The 17,662-nt window shown below is 42.6% G+C and overlaps 2 pseudogenes; both read left to right on the forward strand.

Moving 5' to 3' along the window:
- Window positions 1-12,991: 12,991 nt before the first annotated feature.
- On the forward strand, window positions 12,992-14,428 carry LOC149975512 (desmoplakin-A-like; annotated as a pseudogene).
- Window positions 14,429-15,666: 1,238 nt separating this feature from the next.
- On the forward strand, window positions 15,667-16,667 carry LOC149975513 (desmoplakin-like; annotated as a pseudogene).
- The last annotated feature ends 995 nt before the right edge of the window (window positions 16,668-17,662 follow it).

Consider the following 17,662-nt stretch of genomic DNA (forward strand, 5'->3'; position numbering starts at 1 on the left):
GGCAAGGTACAGGACAGCAGGAAGGATCAGGGCAGGCTGAGGATCAATGATCCAGTGTGGTGGGGCAAGGTACAGGACGGCAGGAAGGCTCAGGATCAGGGCAGGCAGAATGGTCAAAACTAGAAAACAGGAACTAGAAAAAGACAGAAGCAAGAGGAAAAACGCTGGTAGGCTTGAAGAAACAAAACGAACTGGGTGAAAAGTTTTAAGTTCCTCGCCGTGCACATCACTGACAACCTGAAATGGTCCCTTCAAACAGACAGCGTGGTGAAGAACCTCAAGACGCTGAAGATATTCGGCTTGGCCCGAAGACCCTCACAAACTTCTACAGATGCACCATTGAGAGCATCCTGTCGGGGTGTATCCTCGCCTGGTACGGTAATTGCACCATCCACAACCACAGGGCTCTCCAGACGGTGGTGCGGTCTGCACAACGCATCACCGGTGGCACACTGCCTGCCTTCCAGGACATCTACAGCACCCGATGTCAGAGGAAGGCCAAAAAGATCATCAAGAACAACAACCACCCGAGCCATGGCCTGTTCACCCCGCTACCATCTAGAAGGCGGAGACAGTACAGGTGCATCAAAGCAGGGACCGAGAACCTGACAAACGGCTTCTATCAGCAGGCCATCAGACTGCCTAAATAGGTATCTCCCCTGACGTGGTGATGTTTTCAACACGGACTCCTTTTGTTGTACAGTATTCCATATAAGGAATCCAGACCTTATGAAAGTTGCACAGTTTACTCTTAATGTTGTAATAAATTAAATATAGTGATACATAACTTGACATTTCTTCCATCCATTGTTGGTGGATAACCAACCTTCCAATTAATGTCACTCTATTTATCTATCTATCTTAGCCGCTATAAATGCTAGGTTACACAGTTTCTTCTGATAACGGTCTACAGTATCAACATTTCCACGCAAACAAAAACAGGGAGAAGGGAGAATCTGCATACTGAGATGATAAAATAACATAGTCTTTGCCAGGATTCAGCCAGCCTTCACAAGACCAGAACATGTGCAAATATGTCCCCTTTTTGTGTTTTACACCTCCAGCAGAAGAATACAATTTCTGAGTGAATGATATTCAGTTTAACTGGCATATAGTATGTTATATGGATGGTTTTAAACTGCAGTAATTTATGTCTGAGATGATATGAACATGACTGGGCATTCTAACATCTGTATCCATTCATCATCATCAATAGTGTCTCCCAGGTCTTCTTCACATTTTTGTTTTACATGTTTTGTGTCATTGGGAAAAGCCTCTATCAACCCTTGATACATTTTGGAGAAGCAACTTTAAAGGTTGTCAGACTGCCTTCAAATAGTTTCAGTCTTTGCTTGTCTAGTGCTTGCTTCAACAGAGAGAATAAAGTGTTGTATCGGCAAAAGTTCACCTCTGCGCTGTCACAGACTGGTCTTCCCTGGCTGCCTGACCCTGATGAGACCTCTGTTACCACCTGATCCTGCTCAGATGATGCATGACAAATACTTACCTTGGTGTACATTTGAAGTCAGAAATGTATATACACTTCGGTTGGAGTCACTAAAACTCGTTTTCAACCATACCACAAATCTCCACAAGTCTGGTTCATCCTTGGTAGCAATTTCCAAATGCCTGAAGGTACCACGTCCGTCTGTACAAACAATAGTACGCAAGTATAAACACCATGGGACCACGCAGCCGTCATACCGCTCAGGAAGGAGACGCATTCTGTCTCCTAGAGATGAACGTACTTTGGTGCGAAAAGTGCAAATCAATCCCAGAACAACAGCAAAGGACCTTGTGAAGATGCTGGAGGAAACAGGTACAAAAGTATCTATATCCACAGTAAAATAACTCCCCTATATCGACATAACCTGAAAGGTCGCTTAGCAAGGAAGAAGCCACTGTTCCAAAACCGCCATAAGAAAAGCCAGTCTACGGTTTGCAACTGCACATGGGGACAAATATCTTACTTTTTGGAGAAATGTCCTTGTTATGTTTGGAGGAAAAAGAGGGAGGCTTGCAAGCTGAAGAACACCATCCCAACCGTGAAGAACTGGGGTGGCAGCATCATGTTGTGGGGGTACTTTGCTGCAGGAGGGACTGCTGCACTTCACAAAATAGATGGCATCAGGAGGGGGAAAATTATGTGGATATATTGAAGCAACATCTCAAGACATCACTCAGGAAGTTAAAGCTTGGTCACAAATGGGTCTTCCAAATGGACAATGACCCCAAGCATACTTGCAAAATGGCTTAAGGACAGCAATGTCAAGGTATTGGAGTGGCCATCACAAATCCCTGACCTCAAACCTATAGAAAATGTGTGGGCAGAACTGAAAAAGCGTGTGCGAGCAAGGAGGCCTACAAACCTGACTCCCTTACACCAGCTGTGTAAGGAGGAAGTGGCCAAAATTCACCCAACTTAATGTGGAAAGCTTGTGGAAGGCTACCCGAAATGTTTGACCCAAGTTAAACAATTTAAAGGCAATGCTACCAAATAGTGATTGAGTTTATGTAAACTTCTGACCCACTGGGAATGTGATGAAAGAAATAAAAGCTGAAATAAATCATTCTCCCAACTATTATTCTGACATTTCACATTCTTAAAATAAAGTGGTGATCCTAACTGACCTAAGACAGGGAATTTTTACTTTGATTAAACGTCAGGAATTGTGAAAAACTGATTTTAAATGTATTTGGCTAAGGTGTATGTAATCTTCTGACTTCAATCCTACTTCTGATAAAGTGTAGGCTTGACGCAATGTTTTGGAATAAAGTATACCTCAATCACTAAACTCCTAATGGCATTGTATAACTGTGTTTCACATATGCTTTACACGTACCCAGACAGTGCCATGAATCTAGGCAATAACACCAGCCTGGTGCTAATTTCTTTCGAAATGAAAGACTTCGATTGGCTCATAAGTGTTGTCACGAACCGGTCTTTCACATCGCAAGTGAACACCTGGTTCCACCTGTTCCTCCCACACACCCATGTGGGATGGAATTCTCTCTCCATTGTGCCAGGTAATCAATCACAACCTTTATCACTGTCAACTGCTGTTAAAACATTCCACAAGTAATTACAGTGGGGCAAAAAAGTATTTAGTCAGCCACCAATTGTGCAAGTTCTCCCACTTAAAAAGATGAGAGAGGCATGTAATTTTCATCATAGGTAAACTTCAGCTATGACAGACTAAATGAGAAAAAAATTCAGAAAATCACATTGTAGGATTTTTAATGAATTTATTTGCAAATTATGGTGGAAAATAAGTATTTGGTCAATAACAAAAGTTTCTCTCAATACTTTGTTATAAATACCCTTTGTTAGCAATGACAGAGGTCAAACATTTTCTGTAAGTCTTCACAAGGTTTTCACACACAGTTGCTGGTATTTTGTCCCATTCCTCCATGCAGATCTCCTCTAGAGCAGTGATGTTTTGGGGCTGTTGCTGGGCTTTCAACTCCCTCCAAAGATTTTCTATGGGGTTGAAATCTGGAGACTGGCTAGGCCACTCCAGGACCTTGAAATGCTTCGTTGCCCGGGCGGTGTGTTTGGGATCATTGTCATGCTGAAAGATCCAGCCACGTTTCATCTTCAATGCCCTTGCTGATGGAAGGAGGTTTTCACTCAAAATCTCACGATACATGGCCCCGTTCATTCTTTCCTTTACACAGATCAGTCGTCCTGGTCCCTTTGCAGAAAAACAGCCCCAATGCATGATGTTTCCACCCCCATGCTTCACAGTAGGTATGGTGTTCTTTGGATGCAACTCAGCATTCTTTGTCCTCCAAACATGACGAGTTGAGTTTTTACCAAAAAGTTATATTTTGGTTTCATCTGACCATATGACACTCTCCCAGTCTTCTTCTGGATCATCCAAATGCTCTCTAGCAAACTTCAGACGGGCCTGGACATGTACTGGCTTAAGCAGGGGGACACATCTGGCACTGCAGGATTTGAGTCCCTGGCGGCGTAATGTGTTACTGATGGTAGGCTTTGTTACCTTGGTCCCAGCTCTCTGCAGGTCATTCACTAGGTCCCCCCGTGTGGTTCTGGGATTTTTGCTCACCGTTCTTGTGATCATTTTGACCCCACGGGGTGAGTTCTTGCGTGGAGCCCCAGATCGAGGGAGATTATCAGTGGTCTTGTATGTCTTCCATTTCCTAATAATTGCTACCACAGTTGATTTCTTCAAACCAAGCTGCTTACCTATTGCAGATGCAGTCTTCCCAGCCTGTTGCAGGTCTACAATTTTGTTTCTAGTATCCTTTGACAGCTCTTTGGTCTTGGTCATAGTGGAGTTTGGAGTGTGACTGTTTGAGGTTGTGGACAGGTGTCTTTTATACTGATAACAAGTTCAAACAGGTGCCATTAATATAGGTAACGAGTGGAGGACAGAGGTGCCTCTTAAAGAAGAAGTTACAGGTCTGTGAGAGCCAGAAATCTTACTTGTTTGTAGGTAACCAAATACTTATTTTCCACCATAATTTGCAAAAAATTCATTAAAAATCCTACAATGTGATTTTCTGATTTTTTTTTCTCATTTTGTCTGTCATAGTTGAAGTGTACCTATGATGGAAATTACAGGCCTCTCATCTTTTTAAGTGGGAGAACTTGCACAATTGGTGGCTGACTAAATACTTTTTTGACCCACTGTATGTACAAACATCTTGGATTGAAAAAACTCTGAGGCTGAAATGTCTGAATTACCTCCTTATGAAAAAAACAGTATTTCATGGATGTCTAAATGGCTCAGAATCAGAAACATGATAGAACTTGTCAGAGATGAGTAAAAAATATCTCTGAAAAACACCCGGTGATAGAATCGTAAAATGTAAGTTAAGTTTCAAGTTTGTACCCAAACATTTTTGACAAACTGATCATACCGAAAAAATGTAATACTTTAGCATTTCCGGCTGTGTAAATGCATTGCAAATAGGCTCAGGATAACGCTTGATAAAGTTGGGTAGCTGATATTCAGAGCTTAAATAGCCAAATTGATTAGTCACAGGAATCAGGACTAAAAAATCCAAGGCAACGGCCTGTTTTACAAATGGATGGGCATTCATATAAACTCAGCAAAAAATAAACGTCCTCTCACTGTCAACTGTGTTTATTTTCAGCTAAATTAACGTGTCAATATTTGTATGAACATAAGATTCAAAAGCTGAGACATAAACTTAACAAGTTCCACAGACATGTGACTAACAGCAATGGAATAATGTGTCCCTGAATAAAGGGGGTTCCAAATCAAAAATAACAGTCAGTATCTGGTGTGGCCACCAGCTGCATTAAGTATTGCAGTGCATCTCCTCCTCATGGACTTGCCAGTTCTTGCTGTGAGATGTTACCCCACTCTTCCATGGACATTTCTGGGGGGAATGGCCATAGCCCTCACCCTCTGATTCAACAGGTCCCAGATGTGCTCAATGGGATTAAGATCCGGGCTCTTCGCTGGCCATGGCAGAACACTGACATTTCTGTCTTGCAGGAAATCACGCAAGGAACGAGCTGTATGGCTCGTGGCATTGTCATGCTGGAGGATCATGTCAGGATGAGCCTGCAGGAAGGGTAGCACGAGGGAGGAGGATGTCTTCCCTGTAACGCACAGCGTTGAAATTGCCTGCAATGACAACAAGCTCAGTCCGATGATGCTGTGACACACCGCCCCAGACCACGTCGGACCCTCCACCTCGAAATCGATCCTGCTGCAGAGTACAGGCCTCGGTGTAACACTCATTCCTTCGACAACAAACGCAAATCCGACCATCTCCCCTGGTGAGACAAAATCGCGACTCGTCAGTGAAGGGCACCTTTTGCCAGTCCTGTCTGGTCCTGCGACAGTGGGTTTGTAACGATACGCGAAGTTGTTGGTGGTGTCTGGTGAGGACCTGCCTTACAACAAGCCTACAAAGCCCCCAGTCCAGCCTCTCTCAGCCTATTGCGGACAGGCTAAGCACTGATGGAGGGATTGTGCGTTCAAGGTGTGACGCAGTTGTTGTTGCCATCCTGTACCTGTCCCGCAGGTGTGATGTTCGGATGTACCGATCCTGTGCAGGTGTTCTACACGTGGTCTTAGGCGTCTCACAGTACGGACATTGCAATTTATTGCCCTGGCCACATCTGTAGTCTTCATGCCTCCTTGCAGCATGCCTAAGGCACGTTCACGCAGATGAGCAGGGACACTTTTCTTTTGGTGTTTTTCCAGAGTCAGAAGAAAGGCCACTTTAGTGTCCTAAGATTTCATAACTGTGACCTTAATTGCCTAACGTCTGTAAGCTGTTAGTGTCTTAACGACCGTTCCACAGGTGCATGTTCATTAAATGTTTATGATTTATCTTTGAAAACTCTTTTGAAAGACAGGGTCCTGAAAAAGGGACGTTTCTTTTTTTGCTGAATTTATATATACATACGCATACATAAACATTCAAACATATATACGTACATACAACATAGATACAGTTGAAGTCAGAAGTTTACATACACCTTAGCCAAATACATTTAAAAAACCTCTTAGAGCTACCCCCTACTTTTTTCAATTTCCGCCTGAAGACATACCCAAATCTAACAGCCTGTAGCTTAGTCACAGAACCAAGGATATGCATTATCCTACATTCAATGTGAATTGAATGTAGGAGAATATAACACAATAGATCTGGTTTAGATAATACAATGAAAAAAAAATATTTTTTGTTTTTTTGTATCATCTTTAAAATGAACAAGATAAAACAAACATTCAGATAGGATGATGGGGACAAATTCAGTGAAAAACATAAGAGGGCAACAGTACTTGTAATCATTTCATTAGTTAGTAAATAAATAATTAAATACATTTGTGTGGTACGGAATGATCAGTAAGACTGGGATGTGTGTAGATGCAAGAAGTATGTAACGTTCAGAATTATGAGACTGATATGAGGTAATGATTAATAAATTATATATATATCTTATATCTTCTAGAGTTTAATTTGGGAGATGGTAACTGGTTAAACAACTTCTTCCGTGGTGCCCCAAATCCTAATGAGTTAATTGTTACATGATTAATTTAATTGAGTAACAATTAAACATAGTTGATTCGATACATAAGATTAATGAAAGGTACGTCGCAACATATTAGAGCCCCAGTGCGAGTAATCTAAAATAAAACAAGGCCTTACTGTTGAATTCAGTCTATATGAATTGTGTAGCAAATTACGTAATACACCAAAAGCACTGTAGGCAGGATTATTGTTGAGAGTGGGGTGTGTGTGTTTCCTTTTCATCCAGATACTAGGGAGAGATTGACTCTTGTGTTGTACATCTGCCGAAAAGTCAGTGTGTAGGGTAAGTGAATCCTGAATTACTGAATGCCTATGGGCTGGCCGATTTAGGAATTCTGAGAAATAGACTCGTTGGGCCAAAGACGAAGTACTATTTCCGTCATTCGCGTTTCAGGCGCGATCAGACTCGGTTGTTATTAATTTCTTAAGGACATATGAGCCGGGCTGGCCAATTAAAGAAATTTGAGTAGATATATTAGTTTGACCGAAGCAAAATTATTATCTCTCCATCTCTCGCATTTCAGTAGCGTGAGTAGATCAAGGCGAGTATTTCTTTATGTTACCACATGTTCCGGTAAAACATTGCTAGCAAAGAAAAACTGATTGGGTTGAACATGAGACGTTGTTAGTTCCCGTATTGAAGGGAACCCTGTTGTGCTTGAAAGTGATATTCCTGTACAAGAAGGGCTAGCTTTGCACTAGATGCTAAGCTATCAAAGGGAGAGTAACCATTTTTCCTTTGTTCACAGTGAAATCCCGCGCTGTGCGGTAATCCCGTTGATTTCAGCTTTCAGGGATAAATTGTGAAGGTTCGCCAGTAATTTTTGAAAAAAATAATTCATGTGAGGGCACATGCCTTCTCACATTTGTTACAACGGGTTACACTGTATGATATCCAACCAATCTCAACTACTTGCAGCAAGCTGAGTAAGTTATTGAAAATTAAACATTAACTTTCCAGTGACCAACTGCCATTAAGCCCCTGGAAAATGCACAGTAACCTCTTGAAGAGTAGGTAGCATAAACTTAACCACATGTAACATATGGATTTGCATTAGTACAATGACAAGAAAAAGTTTGTGAACCTTTTGGAATTACCTGGATTTCTGCATAAAGAAGTCATCAAATTTGATCAAATCAAATCAAATTTTATTTGTCACATACACATGGTTAGCAGATGTTAATGCGAGTGTAGCGAAATGCTTGTGCTTCTAGTTCCGACAATACAGTAATAACCAACAAGTAATCTAACTAACAATTCCAAAACTACTGTCTTATACACAGTGTAAGGGGATAAAGAATATGTACATAAGGATATATGAATGAGTGATGGTACAGAGCAGCATAGGCAAGATACAGTAGATTATATTGAGTACAGTATATACATATGAGATGAGTATGTAAACAAAGTGGCATAGTTAAAGTGGCTAGTGATACATGTATTACATAAGGATGCAGTCGATGATATAGAGTACAGTATATACGTATGCATATGAGATGAATAATGTAGGGTAAGTAACATTATATAAGGTAGCATTGTTTAAAGTGGCTAGTGATATATTTACATCATTTCCCATCAATTCCCATTATTAAAGTGGCTGGAGTTGAGTCAGTGTCAATGTCAGTGTCAGTGTGTTGGCAGCAGCCACTCAATGTTAGTGGTGGCTGTTTAACAGTCTGATGGCCTTGAGAGAAGCTGTAGAAGCTGTTTTTCAGTCTCTCGGTCCCAGCTTTGATGCACCTGTACTGACCTCGCCTTCTGGATGATAGCGGGGTGAACAGGCAGTGGCTCGGGTGGTTGATGTCCTTGATGATCTTTATGGCCTTCCTGTAACATCGGGTGGTGTAGGTGTCCTGGAGGGCAGGTAGTTTGCCCCCGGTGATGCGTTGTGCAGACCTCACTACCCTCTGGAGAGCCTTACGGTTGAGGGCGGAGCAGTTGCCGTACCAGGCGGTGATACAGCCCGCCAGGATGCTCTCGATTGTGCATCTGTAGAAGTTTGTGAGTGCTTTTGGTGACAAGCCGAATTTCTTCGGTGCTGCGCCTTCTTCACAATGCTGTCTGTGTGAGTGGACCAATTCAGTTTGTCTGTGATGTGTATGCCGAGGAACTTAAAACTTGCTACCCTCTCCACTACTGTTCCATCAACGTGGATAGGGGGGTGTTGAGTGTGAGGTTATTTTCCTGACACCACACTCCGAGGGCCCTCACCTCCTCCCTGTAGGCCGTCTCGTCGTTGTTGGTATTCAAGCCTACCACTGTTGTGTCGTCCGCAAACTTGATGATTGAGTTGGAGGCGTGCGTGGCCACGCAGTCGTGGGTGAACAGGGAGTACAGGAGAGGGCTCAGAACGCACCCTTGTGGGGCCCCAGTGTTGAGGATCAGCGGGAGTAGATGTTGTTGCCTACCCTCACCACCTGGGGGTGGCCCGTCAGGAAGTCCAGTACCCAGTTGCACAGGGCGGGGTCGAGACCCAGGGTCTCGAGCTTGATGACGAGCTTGGAGGGTACTATGGTGTTGAATGCCGAGCTGTAGTCGATGAACAGCATTCTCACATAGGTATTCCTCTTGTCCAGATGGGTTAGGGCAGTGTGCAGTGTGGTTGAGATTGCATCGTCTGTGGACCTATTTGGGCGGTAAGCGAATTGGAGTGGGTCTAGGGTGTCAGGTAGGGTGGAGGTGATATGGTCCTTGACTAGTCTCTCAAAGCACTTCATGATGACGGAAGTGAGTGCTACGGGGCGGTAGTCGTTTAGCTTATTTTCCTTAGCTTTCTTGGGAACAGGAACAATGGTGGCCCTCTTGAAGCATGTGGGAACAGCAGACTGGTATAGGGATTGATTGAATATGTCCGTAAACACACCGGCCAGCTGGTCTGCGCATGCTCTGAAGGCGCGGCTGGGGATGCCGTCTGGGCCTGCAGCCTTGCGAGGGTTAACATGTTTAAATGTCTTTACTCACCTCGGCTGCAGTGAAGGAGAGACCGCATGTTTTCGTTGCAGGCCGTGTCAGTGGCACTGTATTGTCCTCAAAGCGGGCAAAAAAGTTATTTAGTCTGCCTGGGAGCAAGACATCCTGGTCCGTGATCTGATATTCATCTAAGTCACAACAATAGACAAACACTTTTGTGTGCTTAAACTAATGTGTGCTTAAACTAATAACACACAAATTATTGTATTTTAATTGAATACACATTTTTAACATTCACAGTGTAGGTTGGAAAAAGTATGTGAACACTTAGGCTAATGACTTCTCCAAAAGCAAATTGGAGTCAGTTAACCTGGAGTCCAATCAATGAGACGAGATTGGAGATGTTGGTTTTAGCTGCCTTGTCCTATACAAAATACTCATAACATTTGAGTTTGCTATTTACAAGAAGCATTGCCTGATGTGAACCATGCCTCGAACAAAAGAGTTCTCAGAAGACCTCAGATGAAGAATTGTTGACTTGCATAAAGCTGGAAAGGGTTACAAAAGTGTCTCTAAAATCCTTTACGTTCATCAGTCCACGGTAAGACAAATTGTCTATAAATGGATAAAGTTCAGCACTGTTGCTACTCTCCCTAGGAGTGACCATCCTGCAAAGATGACTGCAAGAGCACAGCGCAGAATGCTGAATGAGGTTAAGAAGAATCCTAGTGTCAGCTAAAGACTTACAGAAATCTCTGGAAGATGCTAACTAAACAAGAATGGTGTTCATGGGAGGACACCACGGAAGAAGCCACTGCTGTCCAAAAAAGACTGAAGTTTGCAAACGTGCACCTGGATGTTCCACAGCGCTACTGGCAAAATATTCTGTGGACAGATGAAACTACAGTTGAGTTGTTTGGAAGGAACACACAACACTATGTGTGGATAAAAAAAGGGCACAGCACACCAACATCAAAACCTTATCCCAACTGTAAAGTATGGTGAGGGAGCATCATGGTTTGGGGCTGTTTTGCTGCCTCAGGGCCTGGACAGCTTGCTATCATGGACGGGAAAATTAACTCCCAAGTTTATCAAGACATTTTGCAGGAGAATGTTAAGCTATCTGTCCTCCAATTGAAACTCAACAGAAGTTGGATGATGCAACAGGACAACGACCCAAAACAGAGAAGTAAATCAACAGCAGAATGGCTTCAACAGAAGAAAATACACCTTCTGGAGTGGCCCAGTCAAAGTCCTGACCTCAACCTGATTGAGATGCTGTGGCATGACCTCAAGAGAGCAGTTCACACCAAACATCCCAAGAATATTGCTGAACTGAAACAGTTTTGTGAAGAGGAATGGTCCAAATTCCTTCTGAGCATAGAGAAAACGTTTGGTTGAAGTTATTGCTGCCAAAGGAAGGTCAACCAGTTATTAAATCCAAGGGTTCAAATACTTTTTTCACCCTGCACTGTGAATGTTTACACGGTGTGTTCAATAAATACATGAAAACGTATAATTGTTGTGTGTTATTAGTTTAAGCAGACTGTGTTTGTCTATTGTTGTGAACTAGTTGATGTTCAGATCAAATTTTGTAGCCAATTTATGCAGAAATCCAGGTATTTCCAAAGGGTTCACATACTTTTTCTTGCCACTGTATATGCATCACTTGGGCTATACTCGGCCTTGTCTCAGGATGGTAAGTTGGTGGTTGAAGCTATCCCTCTAGTGGTGTGGGGGCTGTGCTTTGGCAAAGTGGGTGGGGTTATATCCTGCCTGTTTGGCCCTGTCCGGGGGTATTGTCAGATGGGGCCAGTGTCTCCCGACCCCTCCTGTCTCAGTATTTATGCTGCAGTAGTTTGTGTCGGGAGGGGGGTCAGTCTGTTATATCTGGAGTATTTTTCCTGTCTTAACCGGTGTCCTGTGTGAATTTAAGTATGCTCTCTCTCTCTTTTTTTCTCTCTCTCTCTCTCTCGGAGGACCTGAGCCCTAGGACCATGCCTCAGGACGACCTGGCCTGAGGACTCCTTGCTGTCCCCAGTCCACCTGGCCCGTGCTGCTGTTCCAGTCTCAACTGTTCTGCCTGCGGCTATGGAACCCTGACCTGTTCACCGGACGTGCTACCTGTCCCAGACCTGCTGTTTTCAACTCTCTAGAGACAGCAGGAGCGGTAGAGGTACTCTGAATGACCGGCTATGAAAAGCCAACTGACATTTACTCCTGAGGTGCTGACCTGTTGCACCCTCGACAACCACTGTGATTATTATTTGACCCTGCTGGTCATCTATGAACATTTGAACATCTTGGCCATGTTCTGTTATAATCTCCACCCGGCACAGCCAGAAGAGGAGAGTTTTTCCTAGCCACCGTGCTTCTACACCTGCATTGCTTCCTGTTTGGGGTTTTAGCCTGGATTTCTGTACAGCACTTTGAGATATCAGCCGATGTAAGAAGGGCTTTATAAATATATTTGATTTGATCAAAAGTCCCAATGCAAAGTTACACCTCGAGAATGCGTACAGGAGCTTGCAGGGATTTATAGTCTTGCATGTCTACTTTGATGCTAATAATTAGAATTTTCGAATCTGAGAGTAAATAGAGCCAAATACATTGATAAAAAGTAACTTTGTCAGAGATATTTCCTCAGTTATCAAAATGTCATGCCAGCGAAAGCCTACATGAAAGTGGTTCTGTAGTAGAAAAAATTATTGAAACCATTTCTGTGTTTAACTGCTAGGTTTTATAGGTATTATGATGCTTCTACTGTGGGGCTCTATACTCACCAAAGTGAAAATGTCTTCAAAGATGTTGACAGCAACCAGGACTAAAAGTTGACACTGACAAAAGCGGCAATTATGTGGCTAATGATGGTTGTTGCAATTGAGATCAGCTGTGCGGGTGATTTTAGCTCGCATTGAAATGTTTATGAGAGATTGCCTTGAGATAGTATGCTGTCCAGTACTCATTGCAATACACCCTTAGTTTCCAGAGGGTTAACAAAATATTATCTGTCTTTACACAGATTTGAAAGTCAAGATGGAGTTGATCACTAAAGGTATGGAAGGGAAGGAAAATGGCCATGCACAAGGCACCGGTGCAGTAGCTGGAGTCTTCCTGGAGAAGACAAAGCATAATATAGCAATATATCAAACCTTGAGGAAACGTCTACTGAAGCCTGGCAGAGCATTTGCCCTGTTGGAGGCCTAGGCTGCCACTGAGGGAATCATAGACCCAATCAACAACTGGAAAGTTCCAGTAGAAGAAGATGTCAAGAAAGAAATTGTTCGACCTGAGATGAGAGAAAAACTCCTTGCTGCAGAGAGAGCTGTTGACACAGATCCCTACACCAATGAAAAAATATCTGTATTCCAAGCCATACAAACGTATGTGATTCCAAAATATTATGGATCCCGGTTGCTTGAGGTACAGGTATCCACAAAAGGCCTATTTGACCCTGTTGGAAATAAAATGTTTTAGTGGACTCAGCAATTGAGAAAGGCCACTATGAAAAAGGCTTACTCTCTGACCAGATTGAGGAGGTCAAAGTGTTCTATGATCTAAACTCACAAGAAAATCTCAGCTACCCACATCTGATAGAGAAATGCATGGTGGATCCTGACACTGGCTTGCTGCTCCCAGTATGCATCACCTTCAAAGGCCTGCAAAGGGGGGGTGTCCTCCACTGAGCTCCTGGCGGCAAACATCATTGACAAAGAGACCTATGACGACTTGCAGGAAGGAAAAACAACCACTCAGAATGTGATGCTCATGGAGACTGTGAAAGAGTACCTGGGAGGTAAAGAGAGTATCTCTGGTGTAGCTATGCTCTCATCCAATCAGAGAATGAGCATCTATCATGCCATGAAGCAGGGCATTCTAATGCATGGAACAGCACTGGTTCTTCTTGAGGCACAGGCCACTGGATTCATGATTGACCCTGTTCAAAACAAGAAATTCAGAGTAGACGAGGCTATCAAAAACAAACCTGTGGGCCCTGACTACCATGCCAAGTTGCTCTCGGCTGAGCGAGCAGTCACAGGATACAAAGACTGCTACACAATTGAAACAATATCCCTGTTTCAGTCACTGTCAAAGGCCCTAATCGTGAAAGAGCGAAGGATTCACTTACTGGCAGCTCAAATCGCCACAGGATGAGTAATTGATCCCATCAACAATCAGACTTCCTGTACTTGTGGCCTACAAGCAAGGTTGATTTGATAAGGACATGAATGCAATACTTGAAGACTCAGGAGACGTCTCCAAAGGATTCTTTGATCCAAACACAAAGGAAACTCTGACGTACCTTGAGCTGATTGGACGATGCGTCATCGACCCAGCCACTGGACTCTTCCTCTTCAAGAACAGTCAGATGCCGGAATCATAAGTTTAGTTTGATAGTCAATGAAATTAACTTCAAAGTGAGGGTGACGGAGACTTTTGGGAAATACATGGGAAAGACTATCCCTTTGAGAATTGCTGATGTCAGAATACTTCGACGAATACATCAGAGGAAAGACATAAATCGGCAATACACACAGGGACACCTTACAATGAAGACGATCATCATAATTCTGGAGGTTATAGAGCAATCAGTGAAAACAACCAATGTCGTTTTTGAAGGTATCCGGGAGACTGTCACAGCAATGCAGCTGGTGGAGGCAGATATCATTAGCGAGGATGTCCTGCAGGAACTCAACAGTGGGAAGAAGACAGTGAAGGAGGTCAGAGGATAAACCTGTTAAAATATACTTACAAGGGTAAGTTAACGTTGCAGGTGTTTTGCTTCCTGATTCTCAGATCATAACAATCTAGCAGGCCAGATGAAAGGGAAAGCTGATGCCAGGAACTGCACTGATTCTACTGGAATAGAACGTTTTCAGTGGATGAGGCAGTGAAGGTAAACATAGTGGGGCCTGACCGTCATGGAACGCTGCGTTCAGCAGAGAAAGCAGTGACTGGTTACAAAGATCCATGACTGGCGAAACCATCTCTCTGTTCCAAGACTTACAATACCATGGAATTTGTCTGCTGGAGGCACAGATTGCCACTGGAGGAATCATTGACACTGTTAACAGCCATTGTATTCTTGTCCATGTAGCCTTCAAGAGGGACTATTTCGATGAGGAAATGGATCCGATTCTTTATGATCCCGGTAATGACACTAAGGGATTCTTTGACCCCAACACTCATGAGAACCTCTCATACCTGCAGCTTATGGCCAGGTGTTTCACTGATCCCAGCACAGGGATTTGTCATCTTCTCCTCAAAAACAACAAGAGTCAACCTACAAGATCACATCATCTCTTCTGGAAGAACAAGCTGCCACAGTCTTTATCATTGATCCTACCCTCTTCAGAACCAGAAACTGACTGTGGACTAGGCTCTGAAGAAGGTAATTGGCCCAGAACTGTACAAAAAGCTCTCATCAGCAGAGAAGGCAGTAACTGGCTACAAAGACCCCTACACTGATAAAAATCTCACTCTTCCAGGCCATGAAAAAATATCTGATCCTGCAGCAGCATGACATTAATTTACTTGAATCCCAGATTGCAACAGTTGGCATCATCGACCCATTGAAGTGTCATTTTCCCCTTGAAGTTGCATACAGAGGGATACTTTGATGCAGAGCTTAATCAAAACCTGACAGTCATCATCTTAGTGATGACACCAAGGGATTCTTTGACCCAAGGACACAAGCAAACCTTACCTACATGGGAATGATGGAGCAGTGTATAAAGGATCCAGAGACGGGTCTGTTTCTTCTGCCACTGATGGACAAAACTAAAACACAGGAGAAACCGGAGAAAATGTACTCAGACGCTGAGATAAAACAGGAGTTTGAAAAGACAACAGTTAGCATTTTAGTGGGGTGTTATTCAGGAATGATAGTCTCTCTTTGGGATTTGATTCACTCTGGATACTTTACTGATGATCAGAGACTCCAGTTCCTTGATAAATACAGAACAAAGACAATAACCATACAAGTAATCATCACTTTGGGAAATTTCACTATTACAAAACTGGAGAAGAATCAAACTCTGAAAACAACAGGTCTGAGAAAGCCGGTCTCTGAAAAACAACTCTTGGAATCAAGCATAATTGAAGCCAGTACCTTCAAGAGTTTGGGGGAAGGAAAAGTAACTATTGAACAAGTGGACCAACTGGAATCTGTGAAGCAATACATAAGGGGTACAGGAAGTGTTGCTGGCATCTGGATTCTTCCATCCAAAAAGTAATGAGCTTTTATGAGGCAAAGATGCAAGATTTGCTAACACCTGGTATTGCACTGGTACTGCTTGAGGCTCAGGCTGCAACAGGGTTTTTTATCGATCCAATCAAGAACAAATACCTATCTGTTGATGAGGCCTCAAGAGAAAGGCTAATTGGAGTAGAAATACATGAAAAACTACTTTCAGCTGAACAAACAGTCACTGGATATGTAGATCCATTCACATATGCCACAATATCTTTATTTGAAGCTATAGAAAAAAAATATCTGATCGAGGAAGGCCACGGGATGCATCTGCTAGAAGCACAAATTGTAAAAGGGGGAATAATTGAGCCAGTCAACAGCCACAGGATACCTGTTCATGTTGCCAATAAAAAAGGCTACCTTTAAGAAACAAATGGAATAATGTCCAATCCAAACAATGGCAGGAAACGATTATTTGACCCCAATACCAAGGAAAACACAAACATACATTCAGAGTGAAAAGGATTCTCAGACAGGACTGTTACTTCTCCCACTAGATGGAGAAGGTGGAGGTGAGTTTCACAGATTAACAGAGAAGGCAAAGACAAAACTGTGGTCATCAATGCAGGTCAATTAGAAGTTACTCTCTAAAAATATTTCAAAACTAAAGAGAGATCAGCAATAGAAGATCATTGACAATGGGTGAGATAATATAGTCACCCTAATACCAGAGAGGATACTTTGAGGAAATTAACCAGATCCTCGATGACCCTGACACCTACCTGCTGCTTGTGGAGAGGTGTATGAGAGACCCAGATACTGGTCTTAGCTTACTGTCCCTGAAAAAATTATCTTCTTATAATGATGTGTGCAGAAAACCTAGTTGTAATTAAAACTGTGGATATAATTCAAAACTAGTTTCATATCATTTTGAATCTACTACATTATATTTTACTAAATATAATTTATTTCGGTGTTGTTAGGACCAAATGAATCTGAAATTAATATTCTTAAAAAAATGTGAACTGAATTTCAGAATTGTCAAATAATCCACAGGTTTCCCGTATCTGAGATACTGTGTAAATGCAATAAATACTGACACTAATGTTAGCGAAAAGGTTAAAAACTGTTATGCTTATTGATATCAATATGCCACACACAAGATTGTTTTGCTTAGCTCTGTACCCTTAAACAGGAATAATGACGGAGTAAAAATAAGAGTGGGGTGTGCATAAAATATAAAATTGGACCCGATTCCAACTCATTTTGTCCTCGTCTGTCAGACTGATGTCTTTTCACTTGAAATGAAACAAAGCCATTAGCAAAGACAAGTCATCCACTTAAGCAGCAAGATACAGTATATACTGGTATACTCATTTGAACAGACTATCCCTCCCTCTTGTGGATTACTTGGCACTACTAGAAATAGAAGAAACCCCTGTAATACATTCACAATTATATACACACTGGGTTTTTGTTACAGATTAGCCCAAGTTTATATTCAGCTCTAAAGT

This window comes from Oncorhynchus mykiss, chromosome 18, assembly GCF_057628025.1.
Source record: "Oncorhynchus mykiss isolate SJ-2025 chromosome 18, ASM5762802v1, whole genome shotgun sequence".
Taxonomy (NCBI): domain Eukaryota; kingdom Metazoa; phylum Chordata; class Actinopteri; order Salmoniformes; family Salmonidae; genus Oncorhynchus; species Oncorhynchus mykiss.